This window comes from Nipponia nippon, unplaced genomic scaffold, assembly GCF_047370975.1.
Source record: "Nipponia nippon isolate SJK-2023a ecotype South Korea unplaced genomic scaffold, ASM4737097v1 scaffold_9, whole genome shotgun sequence".
In the NCBI taxonomy this organism is placed as follows: domain Eukaryota; kingdom Metazoa; phylum Chordata; class Aves; order Pelecaniformes; family Threskiornithidae; genus Nipponia; species Nipponia nippon.
The window spans coordinates 5962565-5988790 of NW_028262413.1; the positions used below are offsets into that span (position 1 = coordinate 5962565).

A 26226-nucleotide genomic window follows, 5' to 3' on the forward strand; every position below is an offset into this window, starting at 1 on the left:
GCCTACACTGAAAGTAATTAACAGAAACAGGGTGTAAACACCGGCTTCTATGCTCTCTGAAGTAAACAAAATAAGAATTTATGCTATTGACCTCATTAAGTAACTAACATTTTTCCTCCTCTTCAATAGCTTTTGCTTTCTCCCACAGTTCAAACCCCCCTGAGCCTGAGGCCACATGCTACACCGAAATGTTCAATCCCGCATTTGAATAAGCTGAATAAATCCAGCCATACTGCTAAACATATGGTAAGTAATAGCATCATTAACAATAGCATAGTGCACGTTTGACAACTGAAGGGATTTGGCTGCTTTGTGCCAGGGGAATGACAGCAGAGAAGCAGCCCCGGCTGCTCCTGCCAGGCCGTCCTGTCTTTCACCCTCCCTCCGCCCCTGCCTTGACCTTCTTGAAAATTTGAAAGGCTGCTCGTCTTCCTACCTGTGACTTGGGCTCTTATCTTACCCTGCCAGCTCCAGGGCTATGTAACACCAGCTCTGCGAGACTGTTTCACTTTTAAAGGCTGCTGTTTATTCTGCTTGGGGCGACTCCATGGGTGGGGATGAGAGCGTAGGGGAACAACTGCCCTCTGCGTCTGGTGAAGGCGATCACCCTGCGGTGCACCTGCATCCTGAGCGTGTCCTTCCATGGCTGAGCACTTCTTGTGGCTTTTAAAGCAGGCTGTGTGCCACATCGGGGATGCCTACGATGTCGCAGCCTCCACAGCACGGTCAGGAGCACAGAGCACTGGCACATGGTGTGTTCGCCACTCCGAAACTGAGGCCAGCAGACTGGGGCACATGGAGGTAATTGGTGGAGCGATGTATATTAATTTTGACCTTGTTCAGAGGAAAGCACATCACTCTCTGTACCTTACCCTTTCTGACCTATCCTGAAGATACAGGGGCTGTTGTTGCAGTCCAGCCCCAGATGACATGCACAAGATCCTGCCCCTCCTCTGCCAGAAGTGCTCACAGTGCCACGCTGCTGCAGGACGCAGCTGTGCTCGAGGGTCCTTGGGGTGCCTTGGCCCCCAGCACCCCATTCCTCAGATGGCAGTATGGTATGGCAGCCACTCTTTGGTTGACTTCTTGCTGCTCCTGCTGCAGTCGCTGGCAGTGACCCATAACCCCAGTCCCCTGCCTTCCCTGCTGCCCTTCTTTCCTGCCCTGCTCCATCTTTGCTTCCCCTCCAAGCTGTCCTTGACTTGCTGTCTCTCCTTTCCTCCTCTCTCCTTACCAGATTTGAAATCCATAAACCCAGCAAGTGCAACCCCTGCCCATCTCAGAGCTGGAAACACTTGGCAGTTATCCCACTTCTCCCAGAAGGACCTGACTTTTGCCCTCTGCATCTCAAAGGGCAGCTAATGTGAGCAATGTCGCTCCCCATCACCCTGGGGCCTCAGCAGCAGGATGCTTCGTGCACTCTGATTTGTTTCAGGAGCGGATTTATTTTGCATCTCAGTATTGTTGCTGGTCTGTTGCCTCATGAAAACACCCACAGCTAAATGAAACTTTTCCTGTTTTGATAGCCAGCTTTGCAAATTCTTTTAGACTCTTACAGAAACAGCAGATGGCTTCTGACCAAAAAGTCACTCCATCAATATAATGCTTAATGCTAGGGGATAAGTATTAAGACTGCTGCTTTACTATGCATCCTGGATACATAAAACCAGTTTACTTCATCATCTCTGAGCTCCCTTCACTTGCCACCTGTTATTCTCCTCCTGTTGATCAGTGAGCTCCCAGATAATCTCTGTTTCTGCGGCGGTGTGATGGGTGGTGTGATGGGCAGTGCTCACACTGCTTGCCTGCGGCCTTCGGTGGTTGAAGGTGAGTGGCAGAGGCTTCTGCAAACGCTTCCTGCTGCAAGAGGTTCTCCCCAACAATTTGTCTGGCAATATTCCTATCCCAAACTTCTGGGTTTAAAACCATCATTGAGTGTTAGGAATAGGTCACCAGGTCCCACTGTCCTTCTGTTTCGATATTGTTCTCAGCCTCTGCTAGCTGCTGGGTTAATAAAAACACCTCCCTACATGAATTTATTTCTTTATTTTCAGCAGGAACATTTTTTACGTAAATGAACATTGCCCTGCAGCATTTGCAATCCAGATGTTAACCACTTTATTCTAATGAAAAAGGGCCCCGAAGTGAATTGACTATAAGGTGACGATACGTTAGAAAGTAAAAACAAAGCCAGGAAGCCAGTTCCTATATTTTGCACTGACTGAGCTCTTAGAAATGCAGGAAGAGAATAAAGGGTAATAAAAAGAGAAGTTAAATGCAAATGTTTAATTTTTTTTTTTACTTGAATCATTGAATATGCTTTGAATAATAATCAAGACAAGGACTTTTTCTCTTTTTTAAATAAGGGATTTTAAACAGATTGTTTTGATGCAACCCCATGTTACACTGCTGGAAAAACCCACCATTTTATTCATCTAACTCACACTTATTTTTAAAGGAATATGTGTGTAGTGGGGGAGAGATAATACTGGCCCACATTGGAAAGATCAAGAGCTCAAAGATGTGTTTGGCTGTGCCTCAGGTCTGTTTTGACTATGTAATCTACTGTGTATATATATATATGAGAAGCTAGAAAAGACAGCAGATAGTGGAAGAGGGTCATTAGTAATAACCGAGAACTATTGGTGCTGTGGGCTGAAAATAAGGAAAAGATTTATCTGCAAACAAGCAACAGTGCTTTAACCAAAGGGGATGGTTGGAAAATGGGTTGTTGCGGAGGGGTTGTGATATCCAGTGAGTGAGGGAGCCCGTTAAGTGCTATTGTACGTCGGGAGTGTCAGCCTAGGTGTGTGCGCTTGCACGGAGCATCAAGTAGGAGTTGTGAGCGATAATGTGTGTACGGGATGTTTATGTGTGCCGTTGCTTCCGTTCCTTTGCATCCCAACGCTTGCCAGAAGGACAGCGCGTGTTTTAGGAAGGTACACAACGTGCGCTCTCCGCGTTTGACTTTGGCAGACTTGACAGATTTAATGCCCTAGTGCCAGGCGTCGATATACCTCCAATTTATCGCTCTCACTGAATATTGCTTCAGCCCTCAGCCTTTCTTTGTCCCTGGTGCGGGAGCCCAGCAGATGGAGCAGTGTTCCTGTTCAAGAGGGCTGCTGGCAGAGGGGGCGGCTTTTCATTGCGCTGGGAGCGGGGCCGGATCCAGAGCAGCACTAGGAAAGTCAATAGAGTTAAGCCGATCGGCCCCCTGTGCATCTATAAAATACAGAATAAAAGGTTCAGTATAAAAAATATATGTGAGATTCCCAGTTTTGGGGAGGGGGGTGTTCTGTAATATATATATGATTAACTGAACAGTTTATATAGAAATATATATCAGCTTTTCAAAACTTTATATGCTCTACAGTAGATTGTTTTTATCTGAGCTCTAATTTACAGTTAAAACTCAGACAAGGGTATAAGAGAATAATCCTTTTGATCACATTGCTATTTTATGATAACGATATACTTTATTATTTTTAATAAAACACTAGTAGCTGCTGTTAGCAGTATTCCCCCAGCAGCAGCCATGAGCAGCGGCACAAACAAGAACAGAGAACACTTCTCCATCTCTTTTTTTCTTAATAAATAATTGAAGGAGAAAACAAGAAAAATATGGTGTAGGATCCAAACAATAAAAAAAAAAAACAGGGTCAGAAAGCAGGGCACATGCTTTGTTCTCCTTTAAACCTAACTACCCATTTTTTTTTTTTCTTGCTGTGACAGAGAAATGTACTCAACTCTTTTTGTAGTGAATTGTATCTTGGAAAAACATTTTTATATATGGCAGTGCTGAGTGGAGTAACATGTTTAATGGTACATTTTCGTCTATATTACAGGAGTGGAGCTGAGACAGCTCCGCTGCTGTGCAAAGCACAGCCCTGCTCCAAGTTCCATACTGATGGCTGTGCCTGCCCTTAACCACCTGCTGCTCCTCTGGAACAGTTATTGCGTCCAGGTAAGTCTGGAATAAAAGAGGTCAGCATTTGGCCCCTGCAAGCTAAAGGGAACTGAGCCCTTTGTAGGTTTTCTTGTCTGTTTTGACTTCACTGATGGGGCAATGGCATCATCTTCCAGCTGTCTGTGGACATTGGGCCTTGCTGGTGTCTGTGCCTCTCTGCTTACTTCCCAAACTTCCTTGCTCCTGTGTACGCCCTTTGGACATCTCATTTCACCCTCTGAGACTGCACTGCTGTGACCTGCTTCTAAGATCGTGCTGTCCATTTGTCTGTCTCTGTGTCCAAGATACCCGGTGTTCAATGATAACGCTGCATTTCAAAAGCTTTATAAGTTTTTAATTGCAAAGCAGACCTAACAGGAATGTTAAATAGCTTCCTCTGAATACAGGTATTTGATGCTAGTGAGGCATGTCTATGCCTGTTTGGCAGGCTTCCCTCCATTTCAAGAGGGCTAAACTTGGCTTCTGTTCAACCATCCTACCTGGTTGCACAAGGTAAGCAGTAGAAGTGAGCTTTGGGTTGCTGTGTTAACCATTCTGTATGTATTTCATTCACCAGGTGTCTATATTTCTAGTTTTCTGCCTATAGCAGGAAAAAACAGTGGCTGCTATCACATTGGTTTAGCTCTATTTAAAAACTAATGGGAACTGCTACAAAGTCTTAGCTAACAAATAGATTTAAACTTCAGCTTGACCTCCTTAGCCAAGCAAAACAAAAGCTGAGAAGGGATTAGTTTGCTTCCTATGACCACATCAAGGGGCAAAAACCTAAGTGGGTGGAGAAGAGCTGTTTCAGCTGAGGATAACGCTAGCAGGAGAACAAAGGGGGCTAGACTTGCCATGAATTAATTTAGGATGCTGGAAGCTTCCTCATGTCTGGTCAGAGCAATTCTGGGACAACGGCTGGGTAGGAGCAGTCAGGCATAAAACCAGAGAGAGCTAGCTTTTCAATGGAGCATCCTCAGGGTGTGAAAGGGATTACGGGGGTGAGTCCTGCAGGAGCCTAGACTCACTGCCCAGGGAGCCCTTCTCAGTCAACTGCTACTTATTCCTGTGCTAAGACCATTTAATGCTCTAGTTGGAATTACTCCGAGGTATGGAAATGAGTGTTTCTTGTGGCTGCATTGCTTGGTAAGAGCTACCACTCAGCTGGGAGGAGTAACTAGCAACTCCCAGGCTCTCTGCCCAACTGCTGTTTCACAGCTTTTGGCAGCTGGGTCAGGCTTGTGCCCCTGCTGCTTCTGGTTCAACCCGCTACCTGCTCTGAATCCTTTTTCGTCTTTCCATCAGGTCTATGTCCTGATTTTGAAACCCACTCCGTACTCTGTCCTAGCCTCCCTCTCTGGAAACCTTACCCCATGTCCTTCACCATCCCCAGCCCCTTAGCCTCATCCGCACCCCCAGCTGCCATTCATCTTCCCAGGGAGCGAGGATCTCTATCTGTCATCTTCAGGTGTATCATTTGGATCCAGTGCTCCATTCTTCACCACCTGCTCCTCCCTTGGAGTCTCACCTGAGGCTGAACAGATGCCAACGCCTGGAGTGAATAGGATTGCCTCCTGTGCTCTGTGTCCCAGTCTCTGCATCTCCTTTCTCAATGCTAGAACACCTTACGCCTGCTCTCAGTGCTCTTTGTGGAGGCTAGAGCCAAACTTCCAAGTGTGGCTGGTGGACTGTAATATTTTGACATGGTGCACACTTGGGTCAGTGTTGATGACACTTGCTTAGGACTGCTTTTGTGTCTGCTGAGTATAGCTGTAGCACTCAGTTTTATTACTAAGGGCTCTGGTTAAAGTTGGATGCAGGGAAGAAACTTAAATTAGTGGTATGCTGGGTGTGGTGAATGTATTTTCTGGGAGAGATGATCCAGTTAGAGTATCAGCTGGTTCTTGAGGATCTGTCTTGGATGTTTTATCAGCTTTGTCAACAGGTGGAAGCCACAAGAGCAGATGAGGCTTTGTTCAGAGGCAGTTCTCTGTAGTCTGCTGTTGGGTTGGAGTTTGGTGCTTCGATGAAAGTGACACTTTTTACTGATTTCCCACGACCCTTGTGCTGCGCATGGCTCACTGCAGAGCATGGCTGTCATGCCCATCAGGGTGAATGCGTCTGTGAGAGCCTGTGGGTGTGCAGTACCCTGGGACAGACCCTCACCAGCCCGTGGAGCGGTGGTGCCGCTAGCCAGTGCAAACGGAGGCTGCTGTGCTATAAATTGGGCACTACAGCAATTCAGTATGCACTGCGGCAATGTATTCCAGCTTTGTACTGCTTGAATGGGGGTCCAATCTATCTGATCCATCTGCTGTCAAATTAATGTCCAAAGCTGACTTTTGGATTCAGGTCTTTCACAAGGAGCAGCCTGAGTGACAGCTAGGGGAAAGAATACAGAGATGTGAATTTCCTGCACTATAACTCTTGAAGACTAAAATAGTTGGTATTCATAGTTCAGCTCAGCTTTGGCAGGGCGCTCTGAAATCATAAGTTACACAAAGGAGAAACCATGTGTGCTCAGATACACTAGATCTTTTTTTATTGTTATTGTACTAACTCTTCATTTCTAAGTAGCTACATGCCAGATGCATGCCATTTCCCACCCCGCCTTACAAGAGAATTTTAAATTATGAAAATGCTTTTTGTCTGAACTTTGGCAAAAGGACATCTAAATCTCTGTGAGCATTGCGAGCCTTGCAGAGATGTAGTCCATAAACTTCTGGCACTTTGCAAGTACCACAAGATAATATTTTACTTGATTATGAAGTTTGTGCACTTCACATTAGTAGTACTAATACCTCAGAGGAACAAAAAAACATTTTTAGCATTTCATTTACATAATGGCTGAAGTGAGAATTTGTTCCTTGTTGAATAGGTACCCTGGGGGTCCTTTGATTTGCTGGAGAGCTCTGTATGGTGTGCAAATAGCACAGGAGTTAGTAGCACCAATGGAGCTTAGGTACTTTCTGGCTTGTCAGTGTCTTGCTTCTCAAACCCCATTAACTTTCCACCTGCAGATTAGGTAGTGTTGTGCATTTGCTTACAGTGATGTTGATTAACCAACCATTAAGCACAGTGAGAAACCCATGATTTCAAGACAAGTTTAAAGGAAGGCTGTGGACAGCACTGCATTTGGGAGAAGGGTGCTGTGAGCCCTGGTGCATCCCACCTTTGCCTGGGGGCAGCGGGGAGAGGGGTACGGCTGGCATGACTTACCTGTGCAAGCCCTGGGCTCCTGTGGGGAGGCACTGTGCGTGTATTGTGGCCCAGGTTCCCAATGTTCTCCATGTTGCTTGTGGCCACATTGAAGGATCCTGAGCCAACGACTTGGATGGGCAGTGAGCAGGTGAAAATAAGTGGGTCCTGACCCTGTCTTAGAGGAGAATGAGGACCAGGGAGGGAGCTTCTCCATCATGCAAGGCAGCACAGAAAGCGATTGAGCCCTGAAGCCAGAAGCCATTTAGCACAGCAGCTGTCAGTGCAAAATCCCAGCAAGGTTGATGCTGATGACCCAGGCACAATCCTCCGCTGTCACATACCTGCTGGGCTTGTCCAGTATGGCAGAGAGCGCTTTTGTTGGAAATGTGAATCTCAAAACACTGTCTTCTATTGCTTTGTGCAATAAGTTAATCTCAAAACCATCCTTGCCCTACAACGTCCATTGACAACTACTTCCAGCATGGAAACAGCGGGGCCAATTTGGTAACGCTTCTACAAAAAAAATTCCTCTAAATTTATTCAACCACCCCAAGATCTGTTGAAGGGACAGCAGGGCATAAGCAATCCAGGAGGTTCCTGGAATGTGCTGATGACAACTTCCTTCTCCAAGTGATAGAGGAGCCAACAAGGAGAGGTGCTATGCTGGACCTTGTTCTCACCAACAAGGAGGGGCTGGTGGAGAATGTGAAGCTCAAGGGCAGCCTTGGCTGCAGTGACCATGAAATGGTGGAGTTCAAGATCCTTAGGGCACCGAGGAGGATGCACAGCAAGCTCGCTACCCTGGACTTCAGGAGAGCAGACTTTGGCCCCTTCAGGGATCTGCTTGGTAGAGTACCATGGGATAAAGCTGTGGAGAGAAGAGGGGCCCAAGAAAGCTGGTCAGTATTCAAGGATCACCTCCTCCAAGCTCAGGAGCGATGCATCCCAACAAAGAGGAAGTCAGGCAAAAACACCAGGAGGCCTGCATGGAGCTCCTGGACAAACTCAAACATGAAAAGGAAGCCTACAGAGGGTAGAAGCAAGGACAGATAGCCTGGGAGGAATACAGAGAGGTTGTCCGAGCAGCCAGAGATCAGGTTAGGAAAGCTAAAGCCCTGATAGAATTAAATCTGGCCAGGGACATCAAGGGCAACAGGAAAAGCTTCTATAAGTATGTCAGTGATGAAAGGAAGACCAGGGAAAATATGGGCCCTCTCTGGAAGGAAACGGGAGACCTGGTTACTCAGGATGTGGAGAAGGCTGAGGGACTCAATGACTTTTTTGCCCCAGTGTTCACCAGCAAATGCTCAAGCCACACTACCCAAGTCACAGAAGGCAGAGGCAGGGACTAGGAGAATGAAGAACTGCCCACTATAGAAGATCAGGTTTGAGACCATCTAGGAACCTGAAGGTGCACAAGTCTGTGGGACCTGATGAGATGCATCTGCAGGTCCTAAGGGAACTGGTGGGTGAAGTTGCTAAGCCACTATCCATCATATTTGAGAAGTCGTGGCAGTCCAGTGAAGTTCCCACTACCTTGAAAAGGGGAAACCTAACCCCCATTTTTAAAAAGGGAAAAAAGGAAGACCTGCGGAACTACAGACCAGTCAGCCTCACCTCTGTGCCCAGCAAGATCATGGAGCAGATTCACCTGGAAACTATGGTAAGGCACATGGAAAACAAGGAGGTGATTGGTGACAGCCAAAGTGGCTTCACTAAGGGCAAATTGTGCCTGACAAATTTGGTGGCCTTCTATGACGGGGTTACAGCGTTGGTGGATCAGGGAAGAGCAATCGACATCATCTACCTGTACTTGTGCGAAGCATTTGACACTGTGCTGCACGACATCCTTGTCTCTAAATTGGAGAGATATGGATTTGACGGATGGACCACTCGGTGGGTAAGGAATTGGCTGGATTGGTCGCATTCAAAGAGTTGCGGTCAATGGCTCGATGTCCAAGTGGAGACCAGTGACGAGTGGCGTTCCTCAGGGGTCGGTATTAGGACTGGCGCTGGTTAACGTCTTTGTCGGTGACATGGACAGTGGGATTGAGTGCACCCACAGCAAGTTTGCTGACGACACCAAGCTGCGCGGTGCAGTCGGCACGCTGGAAGGAAGGGATGCCATCCAGAGGGACCTTGACAGGCTGGAGAGGTGGGTCCGCGTGAACCTCATGAAGTTCAACAAGGCCAGGTGCAAGGTCCTGCGCATGGGTTGGGGCAATCCCAAGCACAAATACAGGCTGGGCAGAGAATGGATTGAGAGCCACGCTGAGGAGGAGGACTTGGGGCTGTTGGTTGATGAGAAGCTCACCAGGACCCAGCAATGTGCGCTTGCAGCCCAGAAAGCCAACCGTATCCTGGGCTGCATCAAATGAAGCATGACCAGCAGGTCAAGGGAGGTGATTCTGCCCCTCTACTCTGCTCTTGTGAGACCCCACCTGGAGTACCGCGTTCGGCTCTGGGGCCCCCAACATAAGAAGGACATGGACCTGTTGGAGCGAGCCCAGAGGAGGGCCATGAAGATGATCAGTGGGCTGGAGCACCTCTCCTATGAGGACAGGCTGAGAGCGTTGGGGTTGTTCAGCCTGGAGAAGAGAAGGCTCTGGGGAGACCTTATAGCAGCCTTCAGTACCTGAAGGGGGCCTACAGGGAAGCTGGAGAGGGACTTTTTATAAGGGCAGGTAGTGATAGGACAAGGGGTAATGGCTTTAAATGGAAAGAGGGTAGATTTAGATTAGATCTAAGGAAGAAATGCTTCACTATGCGGGTGGTGAGGCACTGGAACAGGTTGCCCAGAGAAGCTGTGGATGCCCCATCCCTGGGAGTATTCAAGGAGAGGCTGGACGGGGCTTTGAGCAACCTGGTCTGGTGGAAGGTGTCCCTGCCCATGGCAGGGGGGTTGGAACCAGATGATCTTGAAGGTCCCTTCCAACCCAAACCATTCTGTGATTCTATTCGAGAACTTTTGCTGTATCAAGGAATGCAGTATCTGACTCACTTTTTAGTATTTCACTTAGGGTTTGACACTTGCAAGCCCAAAGAAGAGGGAACGTGTTGTGGTGACATAAAGGGAAAGTAATGAAAATTAAGTGGCTACATACATTTAAAGAGAATTAGTTAAACTGCATTTAACCTAAAGTGTGAACAATCATTCAGAATTAGTGAAGTCTTCATTTGCTATAATTTACTTTGAAAGTGGATTAAGGTAAATTGAATTAAGGGCTCTTTAATTCTAAATAGAAGCATCTACATAGCGACGCAATTAAACTAATCTGTTCAGAGAGTTAGTTTGAATAATGTATCCAAACCCATGAAAAGGGCTATGGGGCAGTTGCTTAGTTTGAAGAATCATGTTTGCTTGTAAGACAGGCACTGGAAAGTATTATCTTATTTCAGAGATGCATGAAAATGTCACTGGAATAGGTTCCCTTGCCCTGAGCCATGCAGGGGCTGTCAGACACTGCCTGCAAAACCTTTCCAAGTAACTTGTCATCTTCAAGCTGTGGATCCTCTGCTGCAGCTTTCTGAGCTGCTTGGCTCAGTGCTCCTTTCCTCGGCGAGGAGTAATATGGCCATGGCTGTTTGTTCATGGGACTGTAACTTGAAAAGCTGATAGAATCTCAGAGAAGAAGGTTGGCAAGAGTTATTTAAAAAACCCACCACATCTTTAATGAACGAAAATGTAAGGTGATTATCGTTAACCCTCTCTGGTTCCAGAGCACAGGGTAAATGTTTGCGCTTTTAGCTAAAACTTTCTACCTATTCCAGCCCAAGAAGGAACATACAGGTGCAGTGTCTATACTGATGTAGACTGATATATTCTTTTCTTTCCCCCCCAAAGACTACACTTGTCTTAATTTCCTCTCAATTACACTCAGGCATTAACTAATACTGACTAACTACTGCCCAAAATAATTATTGCTATCTGTTCCCTTTGTAAATATAACTCCGGCACTGAGCTAGAAGAATAATGGCATATTTACAGAAGGCAGCTAATTAAATTGAGCTTCAATTGCTTTCAGTTTGCCAGAAGGAGCCATTTTCACAGCAAAAAATGTGTGCAAGCCTGCGTGCTTACCAGGAACAACTCGGTATAACATAATTCAGAGTTCCCAAGACAAAAATTCAGTTCAAGACAAATTTACACTGGCAATAAAAATCTCATTAAGGAAGATATGAAGATCTTTCTACTATACCACGACAGTTAAAAGAGGTTATCATTTTTTCAGTTTATTTAAGGAACAGTATATATTTCATTGTTTCAGAGCAGCTGTAATTGCAAGTGTCTTTCAAACACTGCTTGCAGTAATGCATTTGTCTTATGACTGTAACTTTAGAACCAGCCTGTTGATGCATCTTCATTAGGACAGGAGAAGACGCTGGAGTTTCAAAGCTCTTCAATGCTTTGTTCAGTTTTTCCCTATTTTTCCAACCCTGGCTCTTGCACTTTGGAAAGTCTCTCTCCCCACTATTATTCAGCCACCTGCAAAGATTTCCTGTGGTCACAATTTGTCTCCAAATGTTTGCACCCTCTTTTGTTCCTTTGAGATGTTTAGCTAAAACCATTCATGATAATTACAGAGCAGCAGTCCTTTGACAAATCAAAGTTTGAAAGAACCATTCTTGTTGAAGCCTGTTGTTACCAGTCCCCAGGGCCTTTTCTGTTTTGCAAAAACAAAAACAGGGGGATTGTTTCAGAATTCTTTTTTCCTCAATAACAAAGACTGTGTCTTTCTTGTCCCAGTGTTCAGATAGAGAAGCCTGGCACGCTGATTGTTATTTACAGTCTTCGTTGCAATAGTTCACTGAGTTGCTGGATGGAAAGCTGATTTTCTTCTCCTGTCTGCATATCATTCCTGAATTTGTTTTTATCTGTTGGAAGTAACAATTTGGCAGACATCAGCACTTTTCCCATGTTTAATTAATTCCTTTAATTTTGTGGTAAATGAGAATAATGGGGCTTAATTTTGCTATTTATGTAAAATTGATTGGTAATTATGGAGATCGCAGGAGATTTGGCTTTACAAACCAAAATTAAGTGACCTCACCATGAGGATGACTTGGCACGTCTCCTTCGCTTGTTGTGTGAAAGTGGAGATGGCACGGAAGCAGATGTCGCCAAGCTACGTTTAGGTTACAGGAAGACAAAATGTGGAAATTTATCATTTAAAAATATATTATGGAATGGAAACTAGTACCAAGAGTGAAACACAACGTGCTGTACAAAGACTGTTCCTACCAGATCCTCTTCTGATACAATGCCACTTTTCTTTATTTATGAAGACGTAGCGCTATCGTGCCTCAGAGGGCTGAGGAGCAGAGGGCAAATTGGATAAATGGATTGTAGGGAGCATCTGAGCTTGAAGCTGAGGATACCTGGCTTCAGTTTGTTTCTGCCACAGATGACTTCTGTGCACTTTAGCAAGTTCCTAATCTTTTTTTTTTCTTTTTTCCTGCTGTACCAGTGGGTTTATAATACTTCTGGTCCACTTTGGCTAATTTGAGTGCTAATGCTTTGTGGAAGGATTTTATCATGAAAAGGGCACAACAGAAGCAGGTCTGGCTCCTGTTGGAGACCTCTGTGTGCTGCTGAAACACAGATGGTAAATAACATCATAAGATGTGCACCAGTGTCTGGTGGCTCGTGGTTGTCTCCTAGTGATCCAGGACCTGGTGGGACAGATGCCGTAGGTGAGCTCTCCCTATCCAGGCTCTGCCGTTGAGTTTGCTTTGAAGAAATCTGGACTTCAGTTTCCACATTGAGCAAACGTGAGCTGACCTGCACCTTCCTCTCGGAGCGGCTTTGCCGGCACTGCTGTGAGTTTGCAGTGCTGGCTTGGCCTCCCCTGGCTGATGCTGATGCTGATCCAACGCTGATGCCAACCCCACCCACGGCCTGTCGGCTGGGTGCTTTCACTTGGGCTAAGGCTCTGCGATAAGACACAGTGGGCTGGACCCAGTGAGAGAGAAGAGCTTTTGTTAGCCTCTGTCAGAAGCGCCGCGTGTATTTGCAGGGATTGGGACAAGCTACAGGGGCTTCTTTGAATTTAGCCTCAAAATCTAATTTCAAAGGCAACCACTTGCAAATTTCCAACTGTCTTTTAGTCTTCATGTTGAAAGCCCCTTGCATTCCCCCAGTGGCAATGCTCAGCAGCCCTTGAAATTATTTCCAGCATGTATTTCAAGTTTCAAAAGGAGGAAGCATGGGAAAAAACCAATCTGGATTCTCCTCAGTGATGCCACATCAATACTTGGCTGATCTGTATAATGCTAAGCACAGCGGAGCAGAGCTGAGCTACCAGTTGCTAGCTAACGAGAGGATTAGCTATGCCTGCAGATGGGCTGGCATAACTTAAGCAAGAGGGCAAATGCATAGGAAAGTCAAACTCAGACTCTGGGTGAAGGTGGTACGGCTTTTCCTCCGCAGAGCATCTGCTGCACAAACGGTGGGCAGGAAAGCACAGTGAAAGCAGTTGTTTGGCTGGGCCTTGAAGAGCGTTTTGCAGTGAGCCAGTGCAGCTTTGCTTAATGTTTGTTACTGCTAATAATTGTATTTATATTCCTGGCCAGCCCAAGTCCTCTGAGGTTTATATGTGATAATCAAATCCAATCAAAATGTATTCACAGACTCTCAAGTAGGATCCATTTAACAAATAGCATCCTCCATGGTGGGCTGGAGAACAGGGAAATCAAATTGACAGCAAAGAGTTTTCAAAGCCAAGAAATAATGTAGCAATGCCTTTTCTCGTTGATCTGGGGAGGATTGCGGGTGAGAACCCAGCCTGTGGGTGCAGGGGAGTACATGCTGTGGTCACCCTGTGTAACCTTCTCAGTACTGGGGTGATCCTGAATTTCTTGAGGTTCCTTCGAGGCTTCCTCATTGAATGCAGATGGTTTGAAAGGAACATGGCTGTTTCGGAGAGATCTTTATCAATTGTTTTAATAGTCTGGAGAGCAAGTTATTCAATCTCCCACTTAAATGTTTACATTTAATGGCTGTTTAAAATCTGTTACTGTTGGAATAGAAAGTGTTGCTATCTTGCTGTAAAAGATGAACAAATTCTCCATCCTTTTAAATACAGAACAGAAATGTTTGCTGTTTATTTCTGCATTTTCTGCTTGATGCTTGACAATTTTTCTATCCTTATGTATTATGAAATCTGCAACCTTGCTGGGATTTAATGTCATGCTATTATATTAAATTTCCATATTTTTATTATTCTACAAGTTATAGATTTTCCATTGATACCTTTAGGTTCCTTTTTCAAATTATCTGCTTTTCTTTGTTGCTGATTTATGCTCCTTGAGATCATAGCCATTTTTTCCATTTGTGATTGAATTTTTAGATTATTTTTACAGCTTGCATTTTAACTGGATATTTTTCCATTTTAACTAAAGAAACCTTCTTTCATGGTTGTAGGTTTTTTTTTTCTCTTACCTCCTGCATTTGCTCACACTTTGTTTGCCTCAAAAGCATTTTCAGTTTCTGTTTTGGCTTGTCAGTTTTTCAGAGTACCAGCAGTCAGCATTAATGGTCAAGCTAGTATCTGGAGAGAAAAATGAAATGTGGTTGTGATTACTAGTAGTGAAGCCATGATGAATATATATGTTGGTGATTCATTCTCTTTATCTATTTTTTCATCCACAGAGATTGACTGTTGAACTACCTCAATGTAACTGCTATATTTTTTTGTGTTAGAAAACTATCAGTTTCTAAACTGTTTCCTGAAGTTGAGCCCCTGTGGTAATGTAACTTCTTCTGCATATTACAGTAGATGTATTTCAGGAGGTCTGGAGGGGTCTCAGAGTGACGGCTCTTAATGCACTGTGGTAACACCCTATACTAACTGGGTCTTAAATTTATAGACAAGCCTCTAATTCTGTTTTTTCTTTGTGTTTAGGAAGCAAACACAGCAGTTTGAGTCAGGACAGAGCAGGAATTACAGCGATGGGTGATTCGATAAAGAGGTAAAAGGTGCAAATTCAGTGAAGGACCAAAGAAAGCTGCTGGCTTCGGAAGGGGTTGGGTCTAAAGGCACACTAAGGCACTTCAGCATTAATTTCTGATATGTGGGCAAATCACCCTTGGTGGTTGGCAGGTGGAAGATGGACCCCTTGTAGAGACCATCATCCCTCCCAGAGGAAAAAAAAAACAGTGGCTGAAGCTTCAAGTACTCAAACGTATTAAGCTGAGACTAAGGACTTGCTACTTGGGGGAGTCAGATTTTGGCTGTGGGGAGCACAGCTGGCGGTTCAGTGCTGCTGTCTTGCAGCACTGGGAGCAATGAGGAGGTTGTGATTTAAGGACCTGCTTCGTGGAGTAATGCAAGCTGGATTAAGCAGGGAGGGATTGGTCAACTGTAGGAGCTCATGGTGGTAGAAATGAAAGGGAAAATCATAATTGCAAATAGCAGGTGAAAGCAGTTGAAATTAATTAGGACTGCAGTGTGAGGTGAAGTTGCAGAAAGCTATGTGCTGTGCTATATGTAACTACCTGCTGATTATCACAATCTCTTTGTTCATCCACAATTCCTCAAGGCAAATTGTGGCCCCTTTGCTGGAGGAGTCAGAGGAACAATTGGATTTTGGCCTCAGAGAGAAATCCTTGTTAACTTGAACAAGTGAAACATCCGTGCTGCTTATTCTATGCTTTTCATATGCTTATTGGCTGTTAGTTTAGCATTTTACAAGTGAGGCCAAGAAGAGATGATGATATTTTATCTTTTCACATTTTTTTTCTGTAAATTATTCTTTGTGTCCCTGCAGAAACCAAGTTCCCCCTCTATTGTTCTTGTTATTGGCATTATACATAGATAAAACAATTTAAGAGAGTATTTTTCCTAGTTAGGCAGAGCAGAGATATAATATACCATAGGCACATCTGTCAACATGATGCCCCTGCCTGTCTTTATTTTCTCAGTTTGCTTGTGGTCCATTTAAAATTAGATTACGACTGATTGGTTCCTGCATTCAAACTACTTTGCACAACACTCTATCCACTGGCGTATAAAACAAAACCGAGGCGACTGGAAAGCCTAAGGGATCAATTCCAAATATCACTGTGTAATAAAAACTGTATTTCCTTAATTTTTTATTGATTCAGCACTCATTCTCCTGTAATGCTGCTGTGGTAATATTAAAACTCAGTGACTGACAGTGGCATCCCATAGAAGTGATTTAAATAGCAGTACCAGGGAAGAAAGCAGGCTTTGCTTTTGCAACAGTTTTATCCAATTGGCCCAGAGGATCTCCCTTGCAGGGAGGGAATAGACTGTGTGTCCCTTTTCCCCTTTGAAATCTATCACCTGTATTTCTTCTAGCCCTGTACTATGCCTGTGAAGCCAACAAGCTGCCTGCTGTTGGCACCGCTGGGTGCAGCCTGCAGCCTTTAAAAGCAAGTATGAATATTTGGGTTGTACATGTGAATGGGTTATTTGTGTAGGGTAAGGAAATGATGTTTGTTCAAATGCAAACCCCAGACTATTCTTCATGTGATCCACAATACAAAACAATTGAAAAGAGCATTCCTGTGAAATGGAAGGAATTTCACTAATTAATAGTCACAAAATATGTGCCACTTACAGGTGGGAATTTCAAAGGACCTTATGAGGTTTGGATTCACAGTCAGTGAAGTGGGAGCTGGGCATGGGACTGAGTCCATTGAAAGTGCCTGGGAGTCCTGGCCTGCCCTTGGAAAATGGGATGGAGATTTCGTTATGGGCTGTGAACCCCCTGAGTCTGCAGCACTGCGCTGATGGGAGGCGTTTCTCTGTCTCTGCCCATGAGGCATTTGGTGGGGGGTGCAGGGTATTCGCGGCACTCTGGCATGGGTTTCTGCTCCCTGCAGGCATGCACAAATAAAGGAGAATGCTAAAAATGAAATAAAACTTGAAAGTAGATATATGGGAGCTCCAGAGGCTGCTGGATGGTAACTGGTTGCTCTGTCAAGACAGGTTAATCTGCTCTCATAAGTGTCCCAAAACCATAAAAAAACCCCCTGTGGCCCAGAGTCCATTTCTGGACTGGGGAAATGTTAATGGAAATAGTCTCCTGCAGGAGTCTCCCAAGGTCTCGCAGAGACAATATTTCATGTTGGGGATAGGTATAAATCTCCAAGGTGTTTGTGGTCCAAAACTTGGAGACAAAAGCCAGGGAAAGTTTGATCAAAACTGTTTCAGTTGCGATGTGCTAACCAGAACTATTCACAGCAACTAAACTGTGATTAATGGGCATGTCTGGAGTAACCCAAAACCGTTCAGTGGCAATTTGTGGTGGAGCCTCTGTAGGGGCTGGGTGCTAGGAGCAAAGCTGAAGACCTTCCCCCTTGGCTCAGCCTGATTAAAAAGCAAATCAAACCCACCCCTGAAAAAACTGGAAGCTGAGATCTGGTCCAAAACCAGCATCCCGGGACCTGAGAGGGGAAGTGACACCCACTTTGACACTAAGTGGCCATTTCATTTGCTCTGCAAACTCTGTGCTTGTTGTTGATATCAGATACTAATTAAGAGTGGAAAAATAGCTGGCTCAGACCTCATCTGAGTGGCATGAACAGCCCCTTGAGCTGCCAGGCACACCGGCATCTTTGCCTCAATGCAGGGTGGTGGGAGCTAATGCTGCTGCAAGCTCAGCCAGGAGCAGCAGATGGAGGAGGAGCATGGCCCAAGCCAGCCTCCATCATGCCAGGGAAGTCTCTCACCCCCGGCCTGGTGAGGGTGCCGTGTCCCATCGTTGCTTCCCAAAGCGGAGGGCTGGTTTCCAAGCTGTAGCTCTGGACTCGTTTTCTGTTGACTGAAGTCAGGCAGTGGTATGGTTTGAGTGTGATACTGAATGAATATTGAGTGTGCCTCTAAGATAAAGTCATTATTTAGGAGCTCATTAGAGTACTGGCCTTGAAAAAATTTCCCGCTGCTAATATCCTCTTCCATCACTGTGTCAGGGATCGGAGCTGGTTTAGAGAAAGAGCTGTGTGTTCCACAGCCGCCTCCCTTCTCTTACCTGGGGGGCTGCTGGGACCAGGGCTGGGCTAACACTTTTTTAAGCCTAGAGCTAAGAAAGCACCAGGTGTTAACACAAGCTGTAAATTGCCAAGTAACTCTGGCAAAGTCCCTCAGCACCCTCATTTCCAGAAAAGACCCTGAGGCTATCTTCTCTCTACTCCTTCCTTTAGCAAGCTGGGGTGTGGCTCTCTGCCATGAAAGCATGCTTCTCCCTCTTGGTTTCCCACCCCGCCTTCCCCTTTCTCTCCTCATGCTCCTGAGATTCACCTCTTGCTGTGCCTCCAGGATTTGTGACGGGAGGGGAGAGAACAGCCACCGCTGTTGCCAGCCTCTGCTATCCTGTGTGCCGGGAGGCAGCTGGAGCCCCAGGAGTCACTGTGGACCCCTGTCCCATGGGGACACCTCTGAACCTGCAACTTGGGGAGCAGCATGGGGCTGCCAGCTTTCAGCTGCTTGAAGGTAACTTCAAAAAGGTCAAAAATGAGTTGCTGGACTTCCCCGGCATGAAGTGCTTCCTCGCAGCCCTGTTGCGGTTTTCCCAGGTGGACACTGTCAGCATTATTGCTGTGTTGGCAGATAGCAAGGTTGTCAACTCTTGATGGTGGGATTCAGGAGGACAGCAAGTGTCTGTGCCGGAGAGCCTGTCTGCAGCCCACCTTTCCTCCAGACAAAGGCAAAGGCCTGCTGGAGCTTAAATAAATACTAATTTGCAGTAATGGCATTTAATCCTCTTCAAACCATAATTTACAGTATCAGATTATTATCATAATATCTGATCTACAGTTCGTAATGCTTTATTGTTATCCCATTACAGGGAGTTCTGCTGGCACTGCATATTGTCTATTTCTCTTACAAATGTTCTACAGAAACCTTATTAATTATTAGTCTCATAAAACACCTGTTAATGTTACCATTTTAATAAATCTCCTCCTTAATTAAATTAGGTGGTTCTGATAGTAATCCTCTAATGTCCACTGCCTTTCTGTTCTCATCACAGTCTGATTGTAGAGTGGGAAGCAGTGTTCAATTATAATTGATGTAGGCCATAATTTAGAACCAAATTATAACATATAAAGCCATATGATCATTGAGGAATATAATAGATCTCCACACTAAAGTGTCATTTGGATTGATTAGTGCTGTTCCTAGAGCCTTGTTAGAGGTGAGAAAAGGCTTAATTCAAAAGGATCTTTTTTTGCTTTTCTTTTTCTCCCTTTTTGTCTTAAATTCATGTACTCTATTTCCTCCTCGATGCGCAGCATCTAATTCAGCTACTTTGGTGTAGTGTTCACAACACCTACTTCCCACTTGTGTTTCAGTTCTAAAGCTGACCTTTTTTTTTATTTTGTAAAGGCAGACTACGTGATGATTTTATTTAATGATTTAATAAAACTTTTCCTCCTGAGATAGGTGTAAGAAATCTTGCTGATCTATTACTGCTGCTACCCAAGCATGAAAGTACAGTTATATATGATACAGCGATACTAAAGCTATAAGCAAAAAATTAAAAGTACATCAGAATGAAGACCTTACCCTAGCTGGAAAGCTGATTAGGCTCCAGGAAGGTTTCCCACACTGGAGCAAGCATACTGCTTGCTTGGGTCCAGGTCGGTTCCTCTCTGCTAGGGAATGCCTCGGGAAAAACCTGTCCTGGAGGCCATGCTGGTGCTCACCCAGATCCTGTTCCCATGTAGCGTCTGAGCACCTCTCAGCCTTGACTGCTTCTTTTCAGCTTTGTGAGTAGGCATGTGCCATGTTTTATGGGATTAGTGACGATCTCTTACCTTGCAGGAAACCCTAGAGCAAAGAGCAGAGCTTTCCCAGGACCGTGGTGAGAACCTGTCTCAGCTCTCCAGATCTTTTCTGCTACTGGGAAAAGCCTCTGTTTTACATTGCTGCACTGCCTGCCTCCCCTCTCATCATACTCATTTGCCTTCCCCATAACAATTACGGTCTTTTCTTGCCCAGGAAAGCAATGTAGCAAAATGTTATGGGTGGTTTTAATTGAGTTTAATGTAACTTAGAAGCTCAAGTCATAGCAATGCCTCTTCAGGGCCTCCCCCTTCCCCTAGGCATGCCTGCTTCCTCCACTCCCAGTCCTCCCTGTTGCCTGCGGGCTTTGGTATCCAGCCCCTGTGAACCTAGCTGAATGCCCTCCTCAGTCGGCTGTTAACTTCTTGCCCCATTTCATCAGGTGCATCCCATCTCTCCCCAGTAATCCTCATTCCTCAAAGAGGATCCCATGGCTGCAATTTTGCAATCATTTGTGAATCAACCAAAGGGATGCTGTGGCTACTTTATAGGTGATCTGACCCTTTAAAAAAAAAAAAAAAAGTCTTTGCTTTCTTGCTTTTAAAACTGAATTACACACCAAAAATGTTTTGAAGAGAAAAAGCTGCAAGCTTCATTTGGAAGACATTGAAATGAAATATTTTGACTTTTTAAAAAAGAAGCATATTCATGCATTTCGATTATTTGCCTCATGTTTTCCCACAGTGGAAATATTTTATCAATTTTTTTCCACATTTGCTCATAGCTTGCTGAAACTGTGTTGTTTTGATGCCTTCTGCAGTATCAGCTTTGGTTGCTCACTTGCTCAGCCCCAGATGCATTGGTTTTGGGGTTGCCATTCCTACCCCATGTGTATCCAGACTATATGCCCTTTCAGGCAGGGACTGAATAGGGGCAGAAGATGAGGACTTCAATCTCAAGTCATTGAAAACAAGAAATAAGTGGAAATCCATGGAAAGCAGCTGTGAAATTTGGACTATCAAGGGGGAAAGGTGTGACACAGGTAACTTGCAAGTGATTGAAAAGCCCTGTGAACAAAATAAGGTGTGCTGGTTCGGTATGCCTAACCAAATTGCAAGTCATTCTCTAGCATTTTTCTACTGCCTGAACCGCAGCCGTGGCTTGTTGTAGGCCTGCAGGAGTTTGTGAGGAGCAGATTCTGCAGCCGAGGCTTGCAATGAGGCATTAGCTCCTAGTGCATACAGTGGATCTTCCTGTGGGAAAGAGATGATGCCTGTTTCTCTGTTCCCTCCCGGCACCGAGCGGAAGATCCCCCATTCACTTGCACACAATGTGATAATTGACAGTGAGTTTCCTGGAGCTGAATGCTGCCTGCCCCAGGTCAGCGTCTGCTCTTCCATCTTGCCTTCCTTTGACGTCGGATAGGAACTCCGATGGAGGGAATCCTCCAAGCTGATGAGTCTTTTTGTTGCTAAGAGACGACTTCTGGAGGAGCAACAGTCATTAACTTGTTGGGAGTGGATAAGGAACTGCGAATTAAAGTAATTTGAAAATGCTTCTACCTTCATACATCAATTGCAAACAGAGGGAAATTATCCTGAAATTGGGTATTCTGGTTACTCTTGGAGCGTCGTCGTTCTAACAGATTGTTTGGATGTTTCACAGTGGGGCTGCAACTGTGGGTAAGTATTGCTGTCCTCCCTCTCTCTCTCTTTTGGGGTGCATTTAACCTATGCAAAGTGTGGCCGAGCCCAGCGTCTGCTCGGTCCTGTCCCTGCTCTCCAGTCCTCACACAGAGACACTCAGAGACTATTAACTGGTTAAACGTGGTGATGCTCAGAAGCAGTGTGTGGCCCAGCCTTACCAAACTTTGGTAGATGAAGCGTGTCTATTGAGCTATATTCCTACTAGAGAGAGATGATGCAGTAAGAGATAAAGCATTCATTATCTTGGTTTCAGGGCATTTTTTGGAATGACACACATCTCTGCTGGGAGAGGGGAGGGAGGGCATGGAGTCACTCTTGTCCCAAGCGCACTGCACTTTGTGCCTCGCCCTCCCCAAATAATGCTTTGGACCATTTAACGTCAACAAAATCACACTTGTCTGTCCTTTGCAAGAAACAGCTTGTGACTTCTGCCTCGGGAGGTCTGATTCTGCTCAGGAACACCTTCCTGGCCAGGAGGGAGCCCTTTGGTCAGTGCAGCTTTTTCTCTCTCCCTTCATCCCCATGGTGTTTTAGTGATTGACTCAGCTGCCCATTGCTGGGGTGAAGGCTTTGGGGGGGCTGTCTCTAACTTGCAGGCGTGGCTGTGTTAGCATTCTTTCTGCTCTGGCCCAGGGCAGTGCAGAGCACAGCTGTGCTGTACGGTGAAACGCCTTTCCCATGTCCTGCACAAAGATAATCACTTACCGCATGTTAGTGGGATGTAGTGGAAAATTTATGTACAATTTCTCTCTGTTCAGATTGAACAGAAATACCATTCTGCGAGAGAAGTGGGCCTCAACAGAGCTGAATGGCTCGAAGAATGGGTCCTATCAAGGCTGATAATCTTCCCTAGTGATAACGCAGTGGATTATACAGCGATTGGATGTTGAGAGTACGCTGACCTTAATCTCCCTTAACTTTGGTTTTCTCTCCCGTCTGATAATAATGGAGAAATCACAACATGTGCCATAGAAGATTACACACATCCTGCCACGCTTCGCAGATGGCTGATACAAAAATCAGAGACAATGCTAAAATAATTTAAAAGCCCACAAAAATAAACCAGTGTATTCAGCTCCTTTTGTGAGGCGGTGGCTAAGGAAACAGAGCCAGCCAGCCTGAAATGCACAATATAAATGTAAGTAGATCTTATTAAGATTCTGTGTGGCTGTTAAAGCATCCTTAGCCATTGCTTCCAGCTTAGCGTCACTGCTAATGGGGAAGAGAGGGAGAGATTAGTTTAGGCTGCTTTGAGACACCACAGATATACGCGGGAGGCATCCTCTGTCGCTTGAACTTGTATTTCACTGACCTGCTATGTGACGAGTGCAGTGCCAAAAATACAGAAGAGCTGGCACATAAAAGCCATGTCTACTCTATCTACTCTGTCAAGGCTAAAAAAAAGTCCTGAATGGGACTTGGAGAGTCAACAAATCACTAAAACAGCAGCGAAAGGAGGAAGTTCAGCATGAGTTCAAGTCATTAAAATTCTCTCTAATGTATGCTCTTGCAGACCAGTGGGCTGAGTGTGATCCTGGTGAGCGGAAGGATGTATGTGAACTTGTACGCAAGTAGAAAACGGACAAGGTTGATGTGACTGACCTTCAGTGTTGAAGCCTGATCGTTCCTGTCATTTGCGATGGCTATGAGGGAAGAAAAGGTCAGCGGTGCACCTCTGAGCTGGAGATGGTGAGAAATCAGCTTTCTGCATAGCTTTCTTGGGCAAATCCCCACCTGTGTGCAGAGGAGTGCGGCATGTTTGTGTCTTGTACCTTTGCTGGTACTATCGTGAGTTCCCAAAGGGGAAGGCAACTAGGTAAAGAAGTGGCCATGGTGGGGTATGAACATAGATTATTCATTTAAAAAACACCCATTCCTAATGGTAATATTTGGCTAAAAAGCAGGCAAGGCCTATGAATATGTTCCTTTTATGTCCTTCCACACAGGCAATGTGGGAAAAAAGGAAACTTAAACCTGCATTGTGCACCTTACCCACATTTTTCATCGCTTCCAATGGGAGTTTTGCTCAGGAAGTGCAAAACAGAGCTGGTAACTGTATTTCCATTTATTCAATAGTTCTGAGATTGAAAACGATAGAGACTGGGCAGAAGAAATAACAGGGGCATCTCATATCTATGTGTCGCTTCATTAAACATCTGAAAATGGCAATGAAAAAGCAGAGATTGCAGAATGAGATTTCCAGACAGCAGGATGATAACATAAAAGACTCTGTCCTCTGCTTGTACAATACACATGGTCAGAAAAATAAAGGCAGCAAACTATCTTACTATATAACAGATGAGGATTTTCGTAGCTGTTATTTTGGATGCACAGGAAGTAGAAAACTGCTTTACACAAGAAAGTCACTTGTTAACTTTGGATATGTGATATGTGAATGTATAACCGAGATAAAAAAATCATGCGGTTTCATCCTTCTCCGTGTCAGGAAATATTTGCATTCAGAAACTCCAGAAGTAACTAATAGCTAAGGAATATACGACAAAATATTGTAAAGCACATTGTGTGCAAAAAAATTAGTCTTTACAAAGCAGGTTGTTTGCTTTTATTGCTGTTTTAAATAGAAAAGATTTGATCTATCTTTGGCCCCTCAATATGGCGAAAAAAGTGACTAGACCACGAATTCCTACAAAGCTGCCTGAAGGCACAATGGTTGCTGAAGGAAGGGTTTCTCTTTCATACTTGCAGAGGTGTCAGGTGGCCATGGGCAGCCATGGCCTCCTGTTTTCAGATCCATCTTTTGGAAGTTGTAGCATCCAACATCTCACTCCCTCCTTTCTAAGCCTCATCAAAGAGATGAAGATAAAGCAGGCCCATGATTTAGTAAGCCTGAAATGCCCAGGTCTGAGGGCTTTCTCAGGTTCTTCTTGTTCATTTTTCTAACAAAGGTCTTGGCGCTTAAAGTATCCCATAGCTGAATTGACTGGATGATCTTCATATTGAGGATGATCTTTGAATGATCAAAGTCAGTACGAGTGGAGGAAACAGCATTGGGTGACTCTGGCATAGGACCAAAGTCTTTGAGGAGCCCAGCAGAAACTCCTGGGCCTGGAAGTGGTCTTGCTGGTCCTAAATATGCAGGCTTCTGCTCCCAAACTGTCTGTGTTTCTCCCTTGCTGTTTCTGAGTGCTTCAATTTGCATTCACATCAGACCAGAAAAAGGAGTGAAAATATTTTGCCCCAAACAAAATTCAGATGATTGATTCCAACCTGTTGAGTCCATTTATAGCTCCAAATAAGCTGCCCTGACCATTTCCATCTGCACAGTTTAGCTTTTGAAATCTGGTATTAAATTTGAGGGTAAATAGTAAATAATTAAAAAGCTGGGGGTAGGCAATCTCGCAGCTATCCTTACTGATAGCTTGGTCCTGCTGCCACAGGGATTGACTCTGCAGCTGAGGAAGATGTAAACCCATAAATTTATGCTTGTGGACTTTCAAAGCCCATCTCTGCTGCAGGAGAACTGGGTATAAACAGCAGCATGTTGGGATCTTGTTGTAAGAACTGGGGCTTAAAGCAGTTGCCCATCATCCTCACCAGTCCCATGCAGGCATCATCCCTGGAGCAGAAATTGCCTCCCCGTGGCCTCCACCCTGGGCAGCTCCTTGCCACAGCTTGTCACCCTACCTCTCTCTAGCAAACTCCCGTGAAGCTCTGAAAGCTGCATCGCCTCTTGGGAGCAGAGGTAAGAGCAAACTTTGGACCTGGTGTGGTGGCTGGGATGGAAGGGACCTGCCCAAGCCCTGCCTATGTGTGGGTGACTTGTCTTTGGTTTAGCTCAGCCTCCCAGCTCCTGGCACTGCCCCAATGGTCCCTAAACCAGACCTGCTGCAGTGGAGATGCTCCAGAAGCCTTTTCTGACAATGGGAAATTTGTAACATAAATTCCTACCTTTATTTTGAGGTTTGTCTTTTAGGAAAAAAGAATATATGATTTGGTTTGTACTAGCTTGTGCTGTTAGGTCCTGAGGCAGGCAATGATAGCTGTAATTCCAGCTGCGTCTACACATCAGGCCAGCTGCTGTACGCCTGCCCAGCGGGCCTCCATGCCACTGCGATCTGTTGCCATCCGCCTCATCTCCCTGGCGCAGATCTCCTGAGGCAAATCACCTACTTAACCAAATTCAAACCCCGCTCACTGGGGAAGGGCTGCCCCTGAGCTCCTGCCATCCTTTTGCATCCCCCGAGCGGCTGAGCTCCCAAACCAAAGGGAGCAGACAGGCCAGGAGGAGCCCAGCCAACACCAGCAGGTCTCTGCTGGTAGCACCCAGGCTGCGGGCTCCGGGCACGCAGTGGCCCTGGAGGTGAGGGTGAGGAGGGACATCTCAATCCCTGCACCGGCATCCAACCTAACAGCCCAGCGCTGCCGCTGGCAAGTAGCACATATCACAGCGACAGCAAAGCCTGCAGTCTTTGGAGTCCAGATGCATTAGAGCTTAAAGAGAGTGCTGTGCTCCCTAATGGACACACGCCGTGTTTTCGAGCATCTGCGCATCTTTTCCTGATTGTCTGCTGTTTGAGCCCTCGTTTCAAGCAGCGCTGGACTCTCTGCTGTACGCCAGCAACGGCTCTTCCAAACTTCCTTGATTGTGTCTGTGCCT

At 45.4% G+C, this 26226-nt stretch overlaps 1 long non-coding RNA gene across 2 annotated transcripts in view; it reads left to right on the forward strand.

The window, feature by feature from the left end:
• LOC148050077 (uncharacterized) overlaps window positions 1–18882 on the forward strand; it is a 70627-nt gene extending 51745 nt beyond the window's left edge. Inside the window, exons 2-5 of one of the 2 annotated variants that reach the window (XR_015701575.1) lie at window positions 149–246; window positions 3846–3964; window positions 15055–15121; window positions 18436–18882. This is a non-coding gene — a long non-coding RNA (uncharacterized LOC148050077). Of the gene's footprint in view, window positions 1–148; window positions 247–672; window positions 802–1237; window positions 1633–3845; window positions 3965–15054; window positions 15122–18435 lie in introns of those variants that run through there. The other variant, XR_015701574.1, reaches the window with a different exon arrangement.
• Window positions 18883–26226: the final 7344 nt, after the last annotated feature.